Source organism: Delphinapterus leucas, chromosome 13 (genome assembly GCF_059928025.1).
Source record: "Delphinapterus leucas isolate spDelLeu-1000000601 "Yukka" chromosome 13, BTC_Dleu_Yukka2, whole genome shotgun sequence".
NCBI classification, from domain to species: domain Eukaryota; kingdom Metazoa; phylum Chordata; class Mammalia; order Artiodactyla; family Monodontidae; genus Delphinapterus; species Delphinapterus leucas.
This window is the reverse complement of record NC_143141.1, coordinates 1,523,752-1,542,656: the sequence shown is the minus strand read 5'-3', so window position 1 is coordinate 1,542,656 and position 18,905 is coordinate 1,523,752. Positions and strand designations below refer to the sequence as shown.

The 18,905-nt window shown below is 50.6% G+C and overlaps 1 protein-coding gene across 2 annotated transcripts in view; it reads left to right on the top strand.

Annotated features, from left to right (window-relative positions):
- LIMS1 (LIM zinc finger domain containing 1) overlaps positions 1 to 18,905 on the top strand; it is a 98,426-nt gene that overhangs the window by 25,509 nt on the left and 54,012 nt on the right. Inside the window, exon 1 of one of the 2 annotated variants that reach the window (XM_022599257.3) lies at positions 2,657 to 4,418. The exons of the other annotated variant lie outside the window; for it this stretch is intronic. The gene's annotated coding sequence lies outside the window, so the exon portion shown is untranslated. Of the gene's footprint in view, positions 1 to 2,656; positions 4,419 to 18,905 lie in introns of those variants that run through there. 2 annotated transcript variants of the gene reach the window in all.

Sequence of the window (18,905 nt, the reverse complement as noted above, 5' to 3'; positions counted from 1 at the left end):
GTAGCCCCAAAAAGGTGCCAACAGGACAGGAGAAATTGCAGGGTAACACTAACAGGACACCTACCTCAGGGGACAGAGGGACTGAACCGAGGCCAGTGTGACGTTTGTCTGCACTCGGTGGGGGAGGGGCAGGCAGAGCAGGGGGCTTGGGGTGGAGGGGAGGCCTGCAACAGAGGGTCCCTCAGATACTCAGTCAGCGCTTTTGCCATTAGGTAGCTTGATGGCCTCAGAAATCCTCCGGGTCAGTAGTTCTCAGTGGGGCTAGAGCTGTTCCCTAAGGAGCCACTGGGAACTTGTGGGCATTTTTTGTTACCTTGATGGTTTGGGGCATGTAGATATGGAGTTGGCTAGGGCCAGGGTTGCTGGATGGGATCGGGGTTGCTGGATGGGGCCAGGGTTGCTGGATGGGATCGGGGATGCTGGATGGGGCCAGGGTTGCTGGATGGCGCCAGGGATGCTGGATGGGATCGGGGTTGCTGGATGGGATCAGGGATGCTGGATGGGTTCAGGGATGCTAGATGGGTTCAGGGATGCTGGATGGGGCCAGGGATGCTGGATGGGGCCATGGATGCAGGATAACGTCAGCGATGCTGGATATCACAAAGTTTGCATCCACAGGACTGTGGTTCAAGTTAAAACAAAAAGGGGAAAAACGTTTTTATAATTCTCTGAGCATAGCACATACTTTTATCTTAGATATGATCACAGAGTACTTTTACACAGTTTTAATTAACACTGAGTTTTCTGGGAATGCCCTGAGATTTGTAAATTGAGTGAAGCACAAAGTTTGCTTGGGATTTTACTTTAATCTTTACTCTCATAAGTGGTATTAATTTCTTTTTTATCCTATTTAGAAGCTCAAAGCCTTTAAGACATTGATTACAATCTATTGGAAAGGTTTTTGTTTTGTTTTGTTTGTTTGTTTTTAACTAAGAGATGGCTGGTAAAGTAAACTAATATTTTTTCCAGTGAAATAGAGCAGAGACCTCAGGGAAAGCTTATATATAGGGAGGAATATGACAAATTTGGGGGGTTATAAATCTGTTTCATAGTCAGGATTAAGAAGAGTATTTAAAGATGGAGAGATTCAGTAGCACTTGATAGATTGAGTAAAACAAGTTGGGTGAAATTACTCCAGAGTTTTTAAAAGGCAGAGAGGGAAAGACATGCAAGGACATGGAACGTGTTATATAAACCAGATCCATGTGCACTCAGGGGGTACCCCGTGGAAGGCATTTAACCTGACTGCTTTCTGTCTGTGTGAGGCCTGCCAAGGAAAACACAAGCTTGGCCGCGGATGGGTGGGGAAGACGGGTCCCGTTACCAGGCGCGCAGCCTAAGGCAGGGGTGACACGGAGCGGAAGCTCCACCTGGTGGAGGATGCTGGGCCTCGGCTGTGGGCCTCCCTGCTTGCTGTCCGCCTGCGGGTGTACCAGGCACCGCTGTGCGCTGCAGCCCCTGTCCAGCTCCAGGGTGACAGCCCCGTCCCCGCTCTGAGAGGCGTCCTGTTCTTGAGAACCAGGCTTTCACGTGGCGGCTGTGCTCTGACCTCCGCGGCTGTCTTCTGACGCTTCTCCCTGGGGGCCGTAAGGAGTCTGGAACTTCCACCTGCACCACCGTCCTCATCCAAGAGGTTCAAACTGCCACCCCTCCTACAGGCTCGGTTTCGTTGAACTTTGCCAAGTGCCCAGTGTGTGCCAGGCATGGGCCCGGGGCCTGGACGGGCGGGAGTCCAGCTCCCCGGAGCGCAGGAGAGGAAGCCGTGCAGCAGAAGCGCGAGGGTCGGGGTCCTGCGAACCCGGTGCCCCCGCCGTGTGCAGGGATGTCGGTGAGGGCACGTGGGGAGGGTCTTCCTGGCCGAGAGGCCAGTGTGCGCTGCAGCCCCCCGCACCGTGTGCCTGTGTGTGTCTGTGCGCGCGTGCGTGTGAGTGCACTGTGTGTGCGTGTGAGCGCACTGTGTGTGCGCGCGCGTGTGCAGCTGCCGGGCTGCACTGCCTGAGTGGCGGGAGTGTCCAGAGAAGAGGATGGGGGTGGGGTGGGCCGGGGGCTGCAGGTGAGCTTCCGTGCTGAGCGGAGCCCGTTGGTTAGGGACCCGCTTCCTGGGGAGTCCCTGCTGGCCGGGTCTCTGGGGGTTGATCACAGGCACCGGCCGGGCACCCGGGAACCGCAGGCCAGGCAGGCACCAGGGGTCCAACAACGGTGAGGTAGGAGAGAAGAAATGGGAAAACTGCTCAGGAGCCAGACTGAGCAGAAGAGGGGGACTGAGGACAGGAAGGCACGGGTGGCTGGGAGCTCACCGGCTAGTGGCTGGAGCGCATGGCTGGGCCACAGGAGGCTCACCCGGAGGGTGCAGGCGCTGGCACAGGCAGTTTCATTTAATCCTCTGGGCTTTGAGGTGCTGGTGAGGATGTCCCATAGCCCGCAGACAGTTTGGTGCCTGACCGTGAAGTTGGGGGGGTCTGGTTGGCGTTGCTGGCGCAGAGGAGGTAGTGGAGCTGTGAGGATGGGGGTCACGGGGAGATAGTGGAGCCAGGATGGGGGCTTCTCTCTCCTAAAGGCGGGAGCGGAAGGGGTCCTGCAGGAGACAGTGATGGGTGACCCTGATGCGGGCGGGGCCGCCTGGAGGCTGAGGGAATTGAGTTGGGACTTGCTGGGGAGCCTTGTTTATAAAGTCAAACATGAGGGAAAGATTGAGAACGGCCTCCTGGTTTTGTCTTTTAAAAGGTGACTGGAACCTTAATAAGAGGTGTCTCCTGACGGCAGAGAGTTGGAGAACGACTGGGCTGCCCTTAGAGAACCATCTGGAAGGGGAGGAGGGGCTCCAGGTGGCCGTCTGGACACCCTGCCCACACACCCTGTGGGTGTCCTTTGCGGTGCCCGTGATCAGTCACGAATGGGGCCAAGATGTGAGCGTTCCCCTCTTGGGTGTTAACTGCAGTGGCATAAGCTACATTCTTAGGGAGAATTCCACATCCCGGGGCTGCAGCTCCTGAGACTTCCGTTCTGTTCTCCTCCTGAGAGAGATCGTGGCTGCTTCCCAGGGTTTGTGTCTGGGGCAGGAATTGGGGACGAGGGCCTGTTTCTCCCCACAGACCGGCCTGCACTGCCCGCTTCCTGAAAGGGAGTAAAAATCAAGGCCAGAGGAAGATTCTCCCTTTTTTTTTTTTTTTTTCCAGATTTATTTATTTATTTATTTTATATTTTATTTTTGGCTGCGTTGGGTCTTCGTTGCTGCTCACGGGCTTTCTGTAGTTGCAGCGAGCGGGGGCTACTCTTGGTTGCGGTGCATGGGATCTTCCCAGACCAGGGCTCGAAACCGTGTCCCCTGCATTGGCAGGCGGATTCTTAACCACTGCGCCACCAGGGAAGACCCCAGAGGAAGATCCTGGCTGGAAGTTTACTGTGCGTGTATCGTGTGAGAAATCCCCACCAGTCCTGAGGGTCAGGGTGAAGCTCAGGGCTGAGCCCCGAATCTCAGAGCTTTCTCTGCCCTGGCTTGCCTACTAGGCGCCAGACCCCCTGAGGTCAGATGCCCTGCAAGGGGCCTGCCATGCTGGAGGACAAGCAGAGGCCATGGGTTGTTTTATTGTTTTCAAAGATTAGCCTCAGGGCCTGTAACCCAGGAATCTGCTCTGTAGTAAAGGAGGCGGTTAAGGACCGGCCTTGTGTTCTTGGTGAATCCGGGTGGGGAAGCCGTGTTCTTGCAGAAAGGTTGACCTAGTGGCTCCCGAGTTCTTCCTGCATCTCTAGCAAAGACCCCTTTATTCTTCCGTGGAAACTTGGCACGAGGCGGCCCTGGCTGTGAGTCAGCCAGGACAGAAGGAGCTGTTTCCACCGCTCGGCCTGACAGAGGGTGGCCGCCCGGCTCTGGGTTGGGCCACGTCACTGGAAAGATGAATAAAGACCAGCTGCTTGACCTGATGTGCCAGAGGAGGCTTCAGAGATGCTCGGTCAGTTCACATGTGAAGGTGCCGTCAAGACCCAAAGGGCTTCAGCTCCTTGCGTGCTGACCAGTTATTATTTATTTTCCTCAATATTTTCCTGCATATTACAAGTGCTTTCAGTAAGTTTGTGGATGAACTTCTTGACTTAGTAAACTATGTAAAACAAGCCAACAGGATGTGAGTTGTGACATTGGGGGTGTTGTCTTGCTTCAGGGCTGCGGGGTTATCGTGTAACACTGTCACATGGCTCGACTGCGTGCAGGAAGAACCCTCGATGTGGCTTCATCAGCTTAAATATAGTTCGGGGCAACAGACACTGAGCTGAGATGAGGAAGTTCTATGCAGTGTAGGAAACAGAAGCTTTAAAGATAGCTCGCTGTGATGGGAACCCAGCTTCTGGAGCCCTGATAAATGAAGCGAGTAAGGGCAGACGCACAGAGAGGGGTCCCCCATTCCTGAGTCTGGAGGCAGCAGGTAAGGACCTCTTTGCAGAGGTGTGGCCATGCGTGTGCAGGGGAGAAGATGGGCAGTGGCCTCCAGAGCAGTGGAGGTGACAGCCCAGAGCAGCCAGTCGCAGGCTTCTGCTGTGTTTCTGGGTTTGTTACCCCCTGACCTGTCCTTCTCAGTCATTTGAAAGCAAACCTCAAAGACACTGGTCTAAACTTGCAAGTACAGTAGCAGAACGGTCTCCTAGTAGCCTTTGGCTGTGCTAATGTCTGCTTCTTGCTGCAGAGGGCAACGATGTGGTCGTTACTTCCTGTGGGTGTGTATTGTCGAATGTCTGTAAAAGCAACTGTATGTTTTATGGGTTTCACAGCAAGGGTGGGTGAGAAAGGGAGGTTATACTGTATGTTTGCGGAGAAAATATTAACAACCTTGATAATGTTCAGTGCCATAGAGTTTATGGTCCTGCAGAGACTTTTTCTATAAAAGACCTTAGGGATGCTTTTTGGCATTTTATTACATGAATTTTTTTTTTTTTTTTGCGGTACGCGGGCCTCTCACTGTTGTGGCCTCTCCCGTTGCGGAGCACAGGCTCCTGACGCACAGGCTCAGCGGCCATGGCTCACGGGCCCAGCCGCTCCGCGGCATGTGGGATCCTTCCAGACTGGGGCACAAACCCGTGTTCCCTGCATCGGCAGGCGGACTCTCAACCACTGCGCCACCAGGGAAGCCCTACTCTGCACCATTTGAGTGCGTCTCAGGGTTGGAAGGAACCGCGTTCTGTTTAGCACCTGAGAATCTCTCCTCTTCAGAGCCTCCGCAGCCCGACCGCTGCTGCACAGACCTCTTTCTGCCTTTGGCCTTTTCCTCCTTCAGTCTTCTCCCCTCCCTTCCCTTCCCCTTCCTGCCTCTGCCCTGCCCCTCCTCCACCTTCTCTAAAGGGGCGTGGTTGGGGGGCAATCCTGCAGTTCCCCCTCCACTCCCCCTGCCCCGACCTGACCTTGCTGTCCTTTTGGGAGGGATCCACGCACAGTGAGCTTCCTTAAGACAGACCTTCAGAAGGGTTGGCACTCGTAATAAGTGATGGTGAATATTTGGGGAAAGTTGGGTGGAGAATAAGAAAATGGCATCATCGAAGAAAAAAATAGCAAGGGGCTTCCCTGGTGGCGCAGTGGTTGAGAGTCTGCCTGCCAAGGCAGGGGACACGGGTTCGTGCCCCGGTCCGGGAAGATTCCACATGCCGCGGAAAGGCTGGGCCTGTGAGCCATGGACGCTGAGCCTGCGCGTCCGGAGCCTGTGCTCCTTGCGCAGCGGGAGAGGCCACGACAGTGAGAGGCCCGTGTACCGCAAAAAAAAAAGAAAAAGAAAAAAAAAGAAAATGACATCATCGAAGCAGGAAATTCAGTCTTCAGGGCTGCCAGCCCAGCACGTTGCTAGCAACAGCTGCAAGGAAATCATAAAAGTGGCTTTTCCACAAACCAGCCAGAAATAAAGTCCAGACTGCCAAGTCAGGATATCTTAGTCAGGGTGCTTTTCATTCCTTGTAATCCTGATTGGCCTGGCCAGTAATTGAAAGTCAGTGTTGAGTCTGACTTTACTTATTTCTCAGGCCACTGTAAAGGTCTTCATTTGTGGTGCATCTGATCAGACCCTGTGGTGAATAAAGGACGTATCCATGCGTCTTAGGAGACTGCAGGCGTGGGCAGGAAGTAGCTACAGTTATGGCAGAGCTACACTTAAATGTGGGCGGTAGCAGCCAGTTGTTAATAACGGTCCTAAGGAGAACATGAGCCGCCGCCAGAATTTTGGAGTTAATTGTACTGATTTGTGAGTTCACGGACCAGCGCGAGGAGGTGGGAGAAGCTATCGGAGGACCGGAGCCGGCAGTGCAGCTGTGGGAGGGGATGGGTTCGCCCGGAAAGCTTTGCACACGCCCTGCCCTGTGAGGCTGAATTCCATGGATGTGGTTGGAGTGGAGAGGAAGGAAGAAAGAGACTCAGGATCCAGGCTCTCTGACTAACCCCGGGGTGACTGAATCAGCCACTGAGCGTGTCCACGGGATTTCTAAGACCTTAAAGGAAAGGGCAGCACCCTTACTGAGAACGCGCTCCCCCATGCTGACCGTGGAAATGCTTTCCTTGGGTTCTAGTCCTTGGCAACCCCCGAGGGAGCTTCATGTGCGCGCGTTAAGGCCGGAGTCGAACCCGCCCCAGCTGATGAGGGTCGGGGTCCCAGCCCAGGCTGCCCTCCCAGCCCCACCCCGGGCTGTGCGGTTGCAGTGAAGGGAATCAAAGGCTCCTGTTGTCGCCTGAGTTTTCAGTGCCTTGCCCTCAGGATGATTTCTGGGCCACATTTCTTGATTCCTTAAACGGGGCCTGCGACCTTATCTAGAATGGCCTGTCCAATAACATGTCACGTGAGCCACGGCCACTGTGTAGTTTTAAGTTTTCCTAGCAGCCACGTGCAGAAAGGAACAGGTGAAACTAACTTGAATAATATATTAGGTTTAACTCAAAATGCCAAACTATATACATCCTGTGGTCACATTAACAGTTACTGAGATGCTTTACGCTTTTGGGATCTAAATCTTTGGAATCCCGAATGTATTTTACACTTATAGCATGCCTCAATTTGGACTCGCCTCACCTGAGTTGCTGTGTGTGGCTGGTAGCTACCAAGCTGCACAGCGTAGACCTAAGGAGAGGTTACTGAGACTCATCCAAACATAGAGGCTCTGTTTGAAGCCCTTGGGAGGGATTCTGGGTGGGCAGGAAGCAGCTTCACCTGAGATAGAAAGGTCCCATTTACGGATGGCAGAACGTCACCGCACGTGTGAGCACGTTCCTGACTGAGGGGCCGTTCGTGGAGAGCAGTAAAGTCATGCGACCTCAGTCTCCACCTCCAGCAGTGACCACAGGAAAACTGTGAGACCTTGACTGCCAGACGCTGAACCACATACTTGGGCGGCATGACTTGTCTTGGCAAATCTACTGGCCATTAAGAATGGAAACCACAGCCTTTAATGTATATATGGACACTGTTGCCAAAGAATCTTTTCCTCCAGATGCCTAATGCCTTACTCAGATGAGCAGCTGTAGCGTCCGCCTGCGGAAACAGCCACGAGCAGGCGTCCTTACGTGGGAATTTCCACGGATCTCAGCTCCTCTGCGGGCAAGATCCACCACAGTGCACACGTCTCTTCCAGCAAAGCAGAAGTTATTTTTAAATGTTCTTGGAATTTCCCCTTCCTCCTTTTCTTCCTGTGGTTCTGCCTACTTTGTCCTCTTTGCCCCATTTCACTTCTGTCTTCCAGTCTTTCCCCCTCTATACCCACTTAATCTGGTTGGTTTCTGTTGTTGAGTTGTGTGAGTTTTTTATAGATTCTAGATATGAACTCCTTATCAGATAGGTGATTTTCAAATATTTTCTCCCATTCTGTAGGTGGCCTTTTCACTCTGTTGATTGTGTCCTTTGATGCACAGAAGTTTGTAATGATGGTGTAGTTCCCATTGTCTGTTTTTACTTTTGTTGCCTGTGCTTTTGGTGTCATATCCAATAAATCATAACCAAAGCTACTGTCATGAAGTTTTCTCCTATATTTTCTTCTAAGAGTTTTATTTGGGCTATTTGGAGTTAATTTCTGTTTATAGTATGAGATTAAGAGTCCAACTTCAGTCTTTTGCATGTGGATATACATTTTTCCCAACACCATTTGTTGAAAAGACTGCACTTTCCCCATTGAGTGGCCTTGGCACCCTTGTTGAAAATCATTTGACCATATTTGTGAGGGTTTATTCCCAGGCCCTCCGTTCTCTTCCATTGGTCTGTGTGTCTGTCCTTATGCCAGCACTGCACTATTTAGATTACTGGAACTTTGTAGTAAGTTTTTTTTTTTTTTTTTGCGGTACGCGGGCCTCTCACTGCTGTGGCCTCTCCCGTTGCGGAGCACAGGCTCCGGACACGCAGGCTCAGCGGCCATGGCTCACGGGCGCAGCCGCTCCGCGGCATGTGGGATCTTCCCGGACCAGGGCACGAACCCGTGTCCCCTGCATCGGCAGGCGGACTCTCAACCACTGCGCCACCAGGGAAGCCCCTTGTAGTAAGTTTTGAAATCAGGAAGTGTGAGACATCCAACTTCATCTTTTTCAAAATTGTTTTGGCTTTTTGGGGTTCCTTGAAGTTCCTATGAATTTTAGGATGGATTTTTCTATTCCTGCAAGAGACATCACTTTGTTAGGATTTAGAGCCTCATTTTTTTTCCCATTCATAAATGAGTTGTTGAGGATACTCTGTGATAAGAAAAAAGGGCAAAAAAGTAAGTTATTATTCAATGTTAGTCTTCAATATATACCTCAAATATAGCTTTAAAAATAATTATTTATTTTGGCAATTCTCTGCAAAGATGAGGATTTTCAATACAACTTACTTTCCCTCTTTTCGTAAAATACTTTTTAACGATGTGCAGCCTTTAAGGGTTAGCGATTGTACATCATTAAGCATCCTCCCTATCCAGGACACCAAAAATAATTTGTTCTAATTAAAGTTAACAGAGCCGAATGGCCAGAGCAGAGTCCCCTCACTTTAGGTATTTTCGCTTGTTTGGGGGGGGCAGTTAATCTTACTGAACCTCAATTCCGAAGTCCAGAAAATGATCCTTAAACTCAGCCTTGGGCTTCCCTGGTGGCGCAGTGGTTGAGAGTCCGCCTGCCGATGCAGGGGACACGGGTTCATGACCCGGTCCGGGAAGATCCCACATGCTGCGGAGTGGCTAGGCCCGTGAGCCATGGCCGCTGAGCCTGCGCGTCCAGAGCCTGTGCTCCGCAACGGGAGAGGCAACAGCAGTGAGAGGCCCGCGTACCGCAAAAAAAAAAAACAAAAAAACCTCAGCCTTTTTAATCCACCCCACAGGGTCATATTCCAAAATGCGGGTTCACAGTTGAAACTTACTGGAGAGTCTGAGGGGACTGTTTGTTGAGGCAGGAGACCTCCCCCTGCCCCCCATCACTCTGGCTTTGTCAGCCCCTTCTCTCAGCCTTGAGATGTCACAGCGATAGGTTGGCCAAACCAGTTGGAAAGACGCACGCAGTTTTCTCAGTTGCACAGGTGAGAAGATGAGAGTTTTATGTTAGATCAGGTGGTCGCGTCAGTGGTAGCATCCCCTGGAGGTGACAGTGTGCCTGATGACAGCGTTGTGCAGACGGGGCGGGGGCGTGGCAGACCCTTTAGGAAGCTTAGCTTAGTGTAAAATGATTACATAACATGTGGGTGGGTTCAGTCTTCTGTCCTGTATCCCTGGTAGGAGTGCGCACAACGAGGGCGTGGAGAAAAGAGTCTGGAGGTGCTTGGAGCAGTTAGATGGGTCGTTACCGTCTTAGTTGGACTTACTAGTCCAGAGCACTCTGGGGCGCTGAGGCTTATAGACCTTCACAGAAAAATGCACGGAAGCACGTACATGAAAATTTTCTTATAACGTCAGGTTATTCGTGCTCCCAGCCTCTACCACAACACACGATTATAATGGCAACTGCATTTCTGAGGTTTTTTAAGAAGCCTTGTACTAAATAGGACAGTTAAAATATTGTCAATTTTGATAACTGAATAAGCTGCAAATTCACTAGCACAGAGCGGTCTGGTACTTTCCGGCAGGTGCCTGTGTATGTGTGTGTTTGCCCGTGTGAGAGACAGGGACACACACAGGCTCTGTCTGTCTTTCCACTTCCACAACCAGAAGAATTTCTTTGCGCACGTTTCCTTTTTCTTCATTTTCCATAATGCAAACAGAAATGCTGTTCTTTTAAAGCCTTCTCCTACATGTTCTACACATTAAATTCTAAGCTCTTTCTTAGACGTCCTCTTTATGGTGATAACCGCCAGTTGCGGGTACCTGCCCCGTGTGAGGCTGTGCACGTCACCTCTGACCCCTGCCTCAGCCCTGCGGGGCACGCATGTTAGAATCAGGACCTGATGCACGTCACCTCTCACCCCCTGCCTCAGCCCTGCGGGGCACGCATGTTAGAATCAGGACCTGATGTGTAAGAAGCTGGCTCAAGACCCTCCAACTAGTCAGTTTTCCAGTATATCAGATTCACAATGAACCAAAATAAATATATACTTTCGCCAAATTTATTACTTTACAAGTGGATTTTTTCACCAGGTGGGTCTTACATGTGATCTGAGGCGCAAAGAAAGCTTTCTGCTAAAAAATACCTCCCATTGTGGGTGGTATTTCCATGTTGTTGGTCAGAATAATGAAGGTAACTGTCAAGTAAAAATGTTCTGGGGAATTATAGTTTCAATCCTTAACGTTTTAGTTTAAAGTAGTTTGTCAGATGTTTTTTTCTTATCACAGCTTTAATAGAATTGAAGGAAACTTATGGCTTCTTATAAGCTGGGAGAAAGGAAAAATTGATTAGTACTATAACTTAGAAGGAGAGATTGAAGACGGAGCAGCTGGGTGGTGAGCATCTCGGTGCAGGTCAGTGATGATAAAACACCCAGTTTGGAATTTTGCATGGGATGGAGTCCTGATTGTTGGACACTAGTGATTTGGGGAGAGGAAGGTGTGTCTGCCCCGAGCACAGCACTCCCTGTTCTTCCCCGACTCCGCAGCTGTCACCTTCCTCTCTGGGCAGGTCGTCCCGTGGGGAGTGAGGCCCCGGCCAGGCGGGTGTGCACGGGTTAGACCCCGTGTTGACGCTGTCACGTGTGCAGGCGCAGTGGAAGCTGGGAGTCTGTTTTCCTCTTGTAGTTCCGCCCTCGTCCTTGTGGAGGCTGTGACTGTGGCTCTTTGGGGCATTCGCTTTGGGAAAGTGGGGTCGGATATTTTGCTCGAGGAGTTAGCATCTTATAAAGAAAAATCTGTTTTCTCGCGGCTCTCCAGTAAATGGTGCTTTGAGTGAGTTTGCCAGATGTGGCTCAGTCTGCAGGCTAATGAATCTAGCCCACAGCCCGTGAGCAAAGAATGGTTTCGATGTTTTTAAATGGTTGAAAAAAATGAAAAGAAGATGTGAAAATTACACGAAACTTAAACATCAGTCTTGGGATGCAGCCCAGCATTTGTCTGCTGTTGTCCGGGGCCACCTCTGAGCCACAGGATCAGGTGAAAAGTCGTGACAGAGGCCGTGTGGCCCTCGGAGCCTGAAGTAGTCTCGCTCTGACCTTTATAGAAACAGTCTGCTGACCCTGCGGCGGAGGAGGTTAGCAGTCGTGAAGACGCTGTTTAACGTTGTCAGGTTTTAGACATCACTGCGTTCAGATCCTCGCAAGTTAAATCCAGTTCTGTGGAAATGACTAGATAGTGACATACTTTAACTACATCGAAACAAGTCTTCTCTTGGTCGCCATCCTCACGAGTGGATTTCTTGTAACCAGCATGAACTAGCTTCCTTCCTTCCTGTCCTGGAAGAAAACTGGAGACTCATCAGAGCCGCCTGCCCACTGCTCCTTGGAGCCAACCAAGGACCAGGGGGCGGGGGGGGGGTGCTGGGGTGTCTGTAGAGCTGCCGGGCCGACCCGAATCTTGTCAGCACCTGGCAGTCAGAGATGTGAACCTCTACCAGGCGAGAGCAGTTCCCCTGGGGGGAGGTTTGTGTTTGTTTTTGTTTGGGAGTGGTTAATTTACATCATTCCTTTTTAATGGAATCCCATTGTTTGTTGATTTCTCCATCTGGTGAGTCTCCAGGGGATGCTGAGTCCTGCTCCCACTTGAGGTGCTGAGCCCCCGCCCCGGCCTCGCCAGCCCCGGGTGCAGCTGAGACCCAGGCGTGACTGCCGGCTGTCGGGCTCAGAGGTGCAGGCAGGGATGCCTGCCATCATTCCTAGAGGACGTGGCTGCGGCGGGGCCGGGCTGGGGGGCCAGACGCCCCTGCGGTGCTGTCTGCGCCTGGGGAAGATGTGTGACTGGCCGGCCGGTGGGCAGGGTGCTCTCTTTGCTGTTATGAGCTCAGTGCCTTGTTGATCCTGGAGATTCTGTGAACAGCCCAACATCCTTTTTTAAGTACCTCTTCTGCTGAAATTAACCTGAGGTGGTTTATATTACCTGCATCCTAGAAAACCTGTGTGTATTGAGCTGAAAGTGCCCATTCAAAATGTCAAATATTTTGTATTAAAATTTTTTTTTTTCTTTTTGAAACTTCTATTTATTTCTCTTGATATCCTACGTTGTCCGCCTTTTCCTCTTTATCCACAGTTATCTACTGTGTACCTGCCACCTGCCAGGCGTGTGGTTAAATGTCAGCAGAGGAACGTTTCATGTTGGGCTGTAGTGATGCCTCACTTAGGTTATGTCGTGAAGGATGGTCCCGACGTCGGTCCCCAGGTTCTCTGTGCCCATGTCAACTCAGGGACAGCAGTGAGGAGCCCAAGAGCAGTTTAGGAAGGAAGGAGGTCAGACTTTGAAATCAGTACAGGACAGAGACCTGTAGTCACCTTGAGGGATGGAGTGACTGAATGTAGAAAGAAACAGAAGGAAACAGGTGAGGCCTGAGCACCAGGTTCCCCCGCAGCAAACCTGGTAGCTCGTGTGATGCCCCGGGACGCCCACCAGACAAACCTTCTGATGGTGATCTGACTTCTCACCTGGTCTACACCCGGGAGGGGACGGGCTGGTCATGCAAGCTGAGTGTGTTCGTTGGCCTGGTGGTTACAGCCTGGATTCCTGGTTTTCATATCCGCTCTACACGTGTTAATCACAACTGCTGAGACACATCCACTTTGGATAAACTGACAAAACGGGGTTGCCAGCCTTCAGAAACTGAAGGTCAAGCTTTTAAGCTTTTGAAAATTCACCAAGGAGAGCCTCTTTATGGGAAGCTGCTCACCTTCCCAGCACCCAGCCAACTGTCCCCATGAATCACGCACCTCTTTGGGGTAAACTCCAGTTACGGTCGTGTATACGTTAGTAAGAAAAAGTATCACAATTTTGTGAGACACTTTTAAAAAAATCGATCAACATTCTTGTGTTTCTGCGAAGTTTCCAAACGTCAGTCGTTCAGCAGGCTTTTCTGTGGACCCACTGTGAGCTGCCTCCGAGCATCCCAGTGTGGCAGGTGCCGTGGGGAGGATTTGTCTGCAGTAGCCCCTCCAGGAGCTCTGCGAGTCCCCACAGAGTGGAACCGTGTGGGGATCCAGATCTGCTACCAGCCCAGTGGGGCAGGGGTGTCTGGCAGCTCATCACGGGAGGGAGACGCAGAGCGTGTGGACTCTGGGAGGGAGAAGTGGCTGGACGTGAGGCCGCAGGTAAGGAGGTGGTGAAGGCTTATGTCTCCTGCAACACCAGGGTCTCTGGACTTCTCCCCCTGGAAAATAGACATCATCTTCCGAACTGAAACATAATATGCTCAGATTTGCATTAAAAAAAAAAAAATACAGGGCTCCCCTGGTGGTGCAGTGGTTGAGAGTCCGCCTACTGATGCAGAGGACACGGGTTCGTGCCCCGGTCCGGGAAGATCCCACATGCCGCAGAGCAGCTGGGCCCGTGAGCCATGGCCGCTGGGCCTGCGCGTCCGGAGCCTGTGCTCTGCAACGGGAGAGGCCACAACAGTGAGAGGCCCGCATTCTGCAAAAAAAAAAAAAAAAAATACAGCTTTGACAGCAGTGAGGAGAAGTATCGATGATGATGTGATACTTGTTTTTCATCGAGCACTCCCAATGTGCTTATTACTCCATTAATCCACGTCCTTTTCACAGTAGCTCCGTGGGGCATGGGTATAACCATCCCTTAGGAAGAAAAACTCCAGTAAGCCCCTGCCCAGGCTGGGATCTGAGTTCAAGGCTGACCGACCACGCCTGGCCCAGCGCAGAAGGGCGGGCCTAGGGACCGGGGGACAGCGGGGTGTGCGGTGGTGGCGTGGGGGGCCTGGGAGGGCGTGCATACGAAGGGAGGGGCGACGTGACCTTCCGCACAGTGGCTGGGCTGGTGAGAAGGGGGCTGCTGAGGGCGACTGGGGGTTTGGGGGCAGCGGAGTGCGAGGCGCAGCTTGATCAGGATAAGGGGTCGGGCGAGCGCCGCTGTACGCCCTCCCCCCCAGGGATGAATGGACCGCAGTTAAGCCAGTTGTCTCCCTCCACCAAATAAGTGCACCTGTGCAAATAATCTCACACGAGGACGTGTTCCCACATGTCTAGTTAAGACCACTGTGTATGAGCTTTAGGTTTGCTTCTCTCTAACCTGGGTGTTGGTGCTGATCTCAGGTAAAGTTTGCTATTAAAAGTGCTACGTTCTGCGCGTCAGCGTCCATGCTGTGGACAGGTTTCTTTTTACTGTGTTCTTCCTGCTTCTTTACTTCTGGGTTTGGAGTAGAGGTCTTCATTCACCTACCAGGTAGTTGTGTCTGGAAGCCGGCCCGTCTCACCTGGTTTTGCTGGCCTTATGACTCATTTAACCCTCTTATCTCTGATGTAGCCTACATGCATCCTTTTTTTCCGACAGTTTATGTGCAATAACTTTCTCATTATCTTTGGGCTTCATAGCATAATGTTTCAAAAAACGTTTTCTTTTTCCAGCTTTACTGAAATGTAATTGACGTATAACATTGTGTAATTTTAAGGTGTGTAATGTGATGATTTGAGACATGTGTATAGTTTTGCAAGATGCTTACCACAATAAGGTTAATTAACCTACCCATGACCTCACATAGTTACCATTTTGTTGTGCTGGTGAGAACATAAAAACTGTTCTCATGACCTCCAAGTATACAGTATTGTTAATTGTTGTCACCATGCTGGACATCACATCCCCAAAACGTATTCCTCTCGTAACTGGAACTCTGTGCCCTTTGACCAGCATCTCCCCATTTCTGCCCCACCACTCCCCAGCCCCTGGCACCTCCCTTCTACTCTGTTTCTATGGATTCAATGCTTTTAGATTGCACATGTAAGAGAGATCGTATAGTATTTGTCTCTCTCTGATTTATTGCACTTAGTGTAATGCCCTAAAGACCATCCATGTTGTTGCAAGTGGCAGGATGTCCTTCATTTTTATGGCTAACACTCGTGTGTGTGTGTGTGTGTGTGTGTGGTTTTCTTTATCTGTTCATCCAGCGATGGACACTTGGGTGGTTTCCATGTCTTGGTCATTGTGGATAATGCTGCAGTGAACAAAGGGACACAAATATTTCTTTGAGATCGTGATTACATTTCCTTCAGATATATTGACCCGGAAGTGGAATTGCTGGGTCACATGGCAGTTCTATTTTTAGTTTGTTGAGGACCTTCCATACTCTTTTCCATCATGGCTGCACCAATTGACGTTCCCACCAACAGTGCAGGAGGGTTCCCTTTTTTTCCACATCCTTGCCAACATTTGTTATTTCTTGTCTTTTTTTTTAATATTTATTTATTTAGTTGCACTGGGTCTTAGTTGCAGCAGGCGGGCTTCTTAGTTGTGGCATGCGAACTCTTAGCTGCGGCATGCATGTGGGATCTAGTTCCCTGACCAGTGATCGAACCCGGGCCCCCTGCATTGGGAGTGCGGAGTCTTAACTACTTTGCCACCAGGGAAGTCCCTTCTTGTCTTTTTGATAATAGCATTTCTGATAGGTGTGAGGTGATAGCTCATTGTGATTTGATTTGCATTTCCCTGATGATTAGTGATGTTGAGCATTTTTTGTGTACCTGTTGGTCATCTGTATGTCTTTGGAAAAATGTCTGTTCAAGGACTTCCCTGGCGGTTCAGTGGTTAAGACTCCGTGCTTCCCATGCAGGGGGCATGGGTTCGATCCCTGGTCGGGGAACTAAGATCCCACATGCTGCACGGCCAAAAAGAAAGAAAGAAAGAAAGAAAAATGGCTTGCTCAGGTCTGGTGCCTTTTTTTTTTTTTTTTGCTGCGTCCCACGACTTGTGGGATCTTAGTTCCCCGACCAGGGATCAAACCCAGGTCCACGGAAGTGAAAGCACCGAGTCCTAACCACTGGACTGCCAGGGAATTCCCTCATGCCCATTTTCATTTATTTATTTATTTATTCATTCATTCATTCATTCATTCATGGCTGTGTTGGGTCTTCGTTGCTGCGTGCCAGCTTTCTCTAGTTGCGGCGGGGGTATAACAACAATTAACAATACTGTTGACAGACGCTGGGGAGGCTGTCAGACCAGGAGGGATGGCAGACCGGGAGCTGGGGACGTGGGCCCCGGTCAGGCTACTCTTCATTGCAGTGCACAGGCTTCTTATTGCGGTGGCTTCTCTTGTTGCGGAGCACGGGCTCTAGGCGTGCGGGCTTCAGTAGTGGCACACGGGCTCTAGAGCTCAGGTTCAGTAGTTGTGGCGCATGGGCTTAGGTGCTCCGCAGCATGTGGGATCTTTCCGGACCAGGGATGGAACCCATGTCCCCTGCACTGGCAGGCGGATTCCTAACCACTGCGCCACCAGGGAAGCCCTCGTGCCCATTTTTAAATCAGATTCTTTTTTTTTTTTTTTTTTTAGTGTTGAGCTGTATGCATTCTTTATACATCTTGGATATTAACCCCTTATCTGATATGTGATTTGAAATATCTTCTCCCATTCTGTAGGTTGCCTTTTTATTTTTTTATTGTTTCTTTTGCTGGACAGAAGCTTTTCAGTTTGATGTAGTCCCACCTGTTGATTTTTGCTTTTGTTGCTTGTGCTTTTGGTGTCATATACAAAAAAATCGTTGCCAAGACAGATGTCAAGTTGCTTTTCCTTTATGTTTCCTTCTAGGAGTTTATAATTTCAGGTCTTACATGTAGTCCTTAATCCATTTTGAGTTAATTTTTGTGCATGGTGTAAGATAGGGGTCCAGTTTCATTCTTTTGCACCTAGTGTGATGCTTTCTGTCTTCTGTGTTATTAAGCATCATTCAGAAGTGGTAAGAAAGGCTTTTAGTGTTGGTTACGTATCGAGTGGTGGACACTCAGGCTCTCGCAGTGGGTTCCATTCCTGTGACGTTGCACCTGAGAATTAACAATGCCCTTTTTAGACTTCCATTTCCTGAAAATCATGTGCATGTAATACCCTGAGAAGCCACATGGCGGCAGAAGTGGTGCTTTGAAACTTGGGGGTTTACAAACCTGCTCTAAGAGAACGTCTGCTCTGCATCTTCATCCTTTTTTTTTTTTTTAAATGAAGGTGTAGAATTTAATAGAAAGAGCCTCCAAATACCCATCACCTACCTTAAATAAAACATTACAAGTGCAGTTGAGCTCTTGGTACACTTCCCGTTCTGATGATTTTCCCTCCCGCTTTTCCTCTGGGAGGGAACCACTCTCCTGTTCATCCTTTTATTACACACTGTGTGTTCTTAGCACTCATGGGGTTGTTTATTTTGTTTTAGATTTTAAATAGTGTGTGCTCTTTGTGATACTGTGCAAGCTGTGCTTTTTCACTCTCTCGGTTCTTAGGTAGGTTTATCCGTGTGGATTTGTGCAGCTTTAGTGAATTATTTTTCTTCTGTAGCAGTGTGGTATTCCAGGAAGGGGTCACGACTTGTTACATGCACTTTCCTGTTGACAGACACTGGGGAGGCTGTCAGACCAGGAGGGACGGCAGACCGGGAGCTGGGGACGTGGGCCCCCGTCAGGTCCCCTGTTGCTGTCCAACTACATACTTGGTCTCAAGAACACCCCTTTTCATTAGAATCTTTGCCTCTTTCCCCGAACACTTGGCCTGAGTCATCACACGTATCCTGAAGGGAGACAGCCTCCAAGGAGTCCAGGAATTCAGCGACGTCAAGGCTCAAGTCTGACGCCGTCAACTGGCTTCTGCCCCCAGAGCTATAGGAGGAAGGTCTGTGTCAGTGACCTCGGCCTCCTTCCCAGCCCTCGGCGGCCCGTCCACCACGTGGACCCAGGTGCAGCTGGACTCCTGCCTCATTTCTGGGAGAGAAAGTGGGCAGGCGGGGGGACCGTGGTTTGAGTCTGTCTCCAGCCTGTGTTTAGTCTGGGGTTGTCCCCAGGGCCTCTGTGCCCACAGTGGGGAGGGGACACCTCCCTTGCCCCCTGGAGTTCTCGTTGCTGAACTAATAGTAAAACTGGTGCAAGACAGATGAACAGGAGAAGAAGAAACAAGTTTCAATTCCTGTGCACGGAGGTCTCGCAGAAATGGGACCTAAGATGTGGCCAAAGCAGGTGGCTTTTTTAGACAAACAATAAATTTGTGAGGAACTGACAGGACTAAGAAACGTAGTCTGTGGATGCTCAGTTAGTGAAGGATCTGAACGGTTTGGCCCTGGGGTTAGTCACTGAAAGAGGTCGCGGGTTTGTTTGTATGGGCTGCCCTGTCTCTGGCCATTAGGGTGTCCTTCTCCCTCCTTCACACGGAGACTTATTTCCCGCTTCAGGGAGACAGGAGGGGGTCAGAGTGTCCCTCTTACATCGGCCGTTTCTTAAGCAGCTTTAATTCAGAATAATCCATGTGCTGTTGAGGGACATTTGGGGGCAGCTCACCCTGGACCCCAACGCTGCCCTGCTCCTGTGTGCCCCCGAAGCTTCCTGGACTGGGCTTGTCCGCGTTCAGACCTGGGTGTGGATCCACAGTCTCCCTCGTTGGCTGTGTTGCCCGT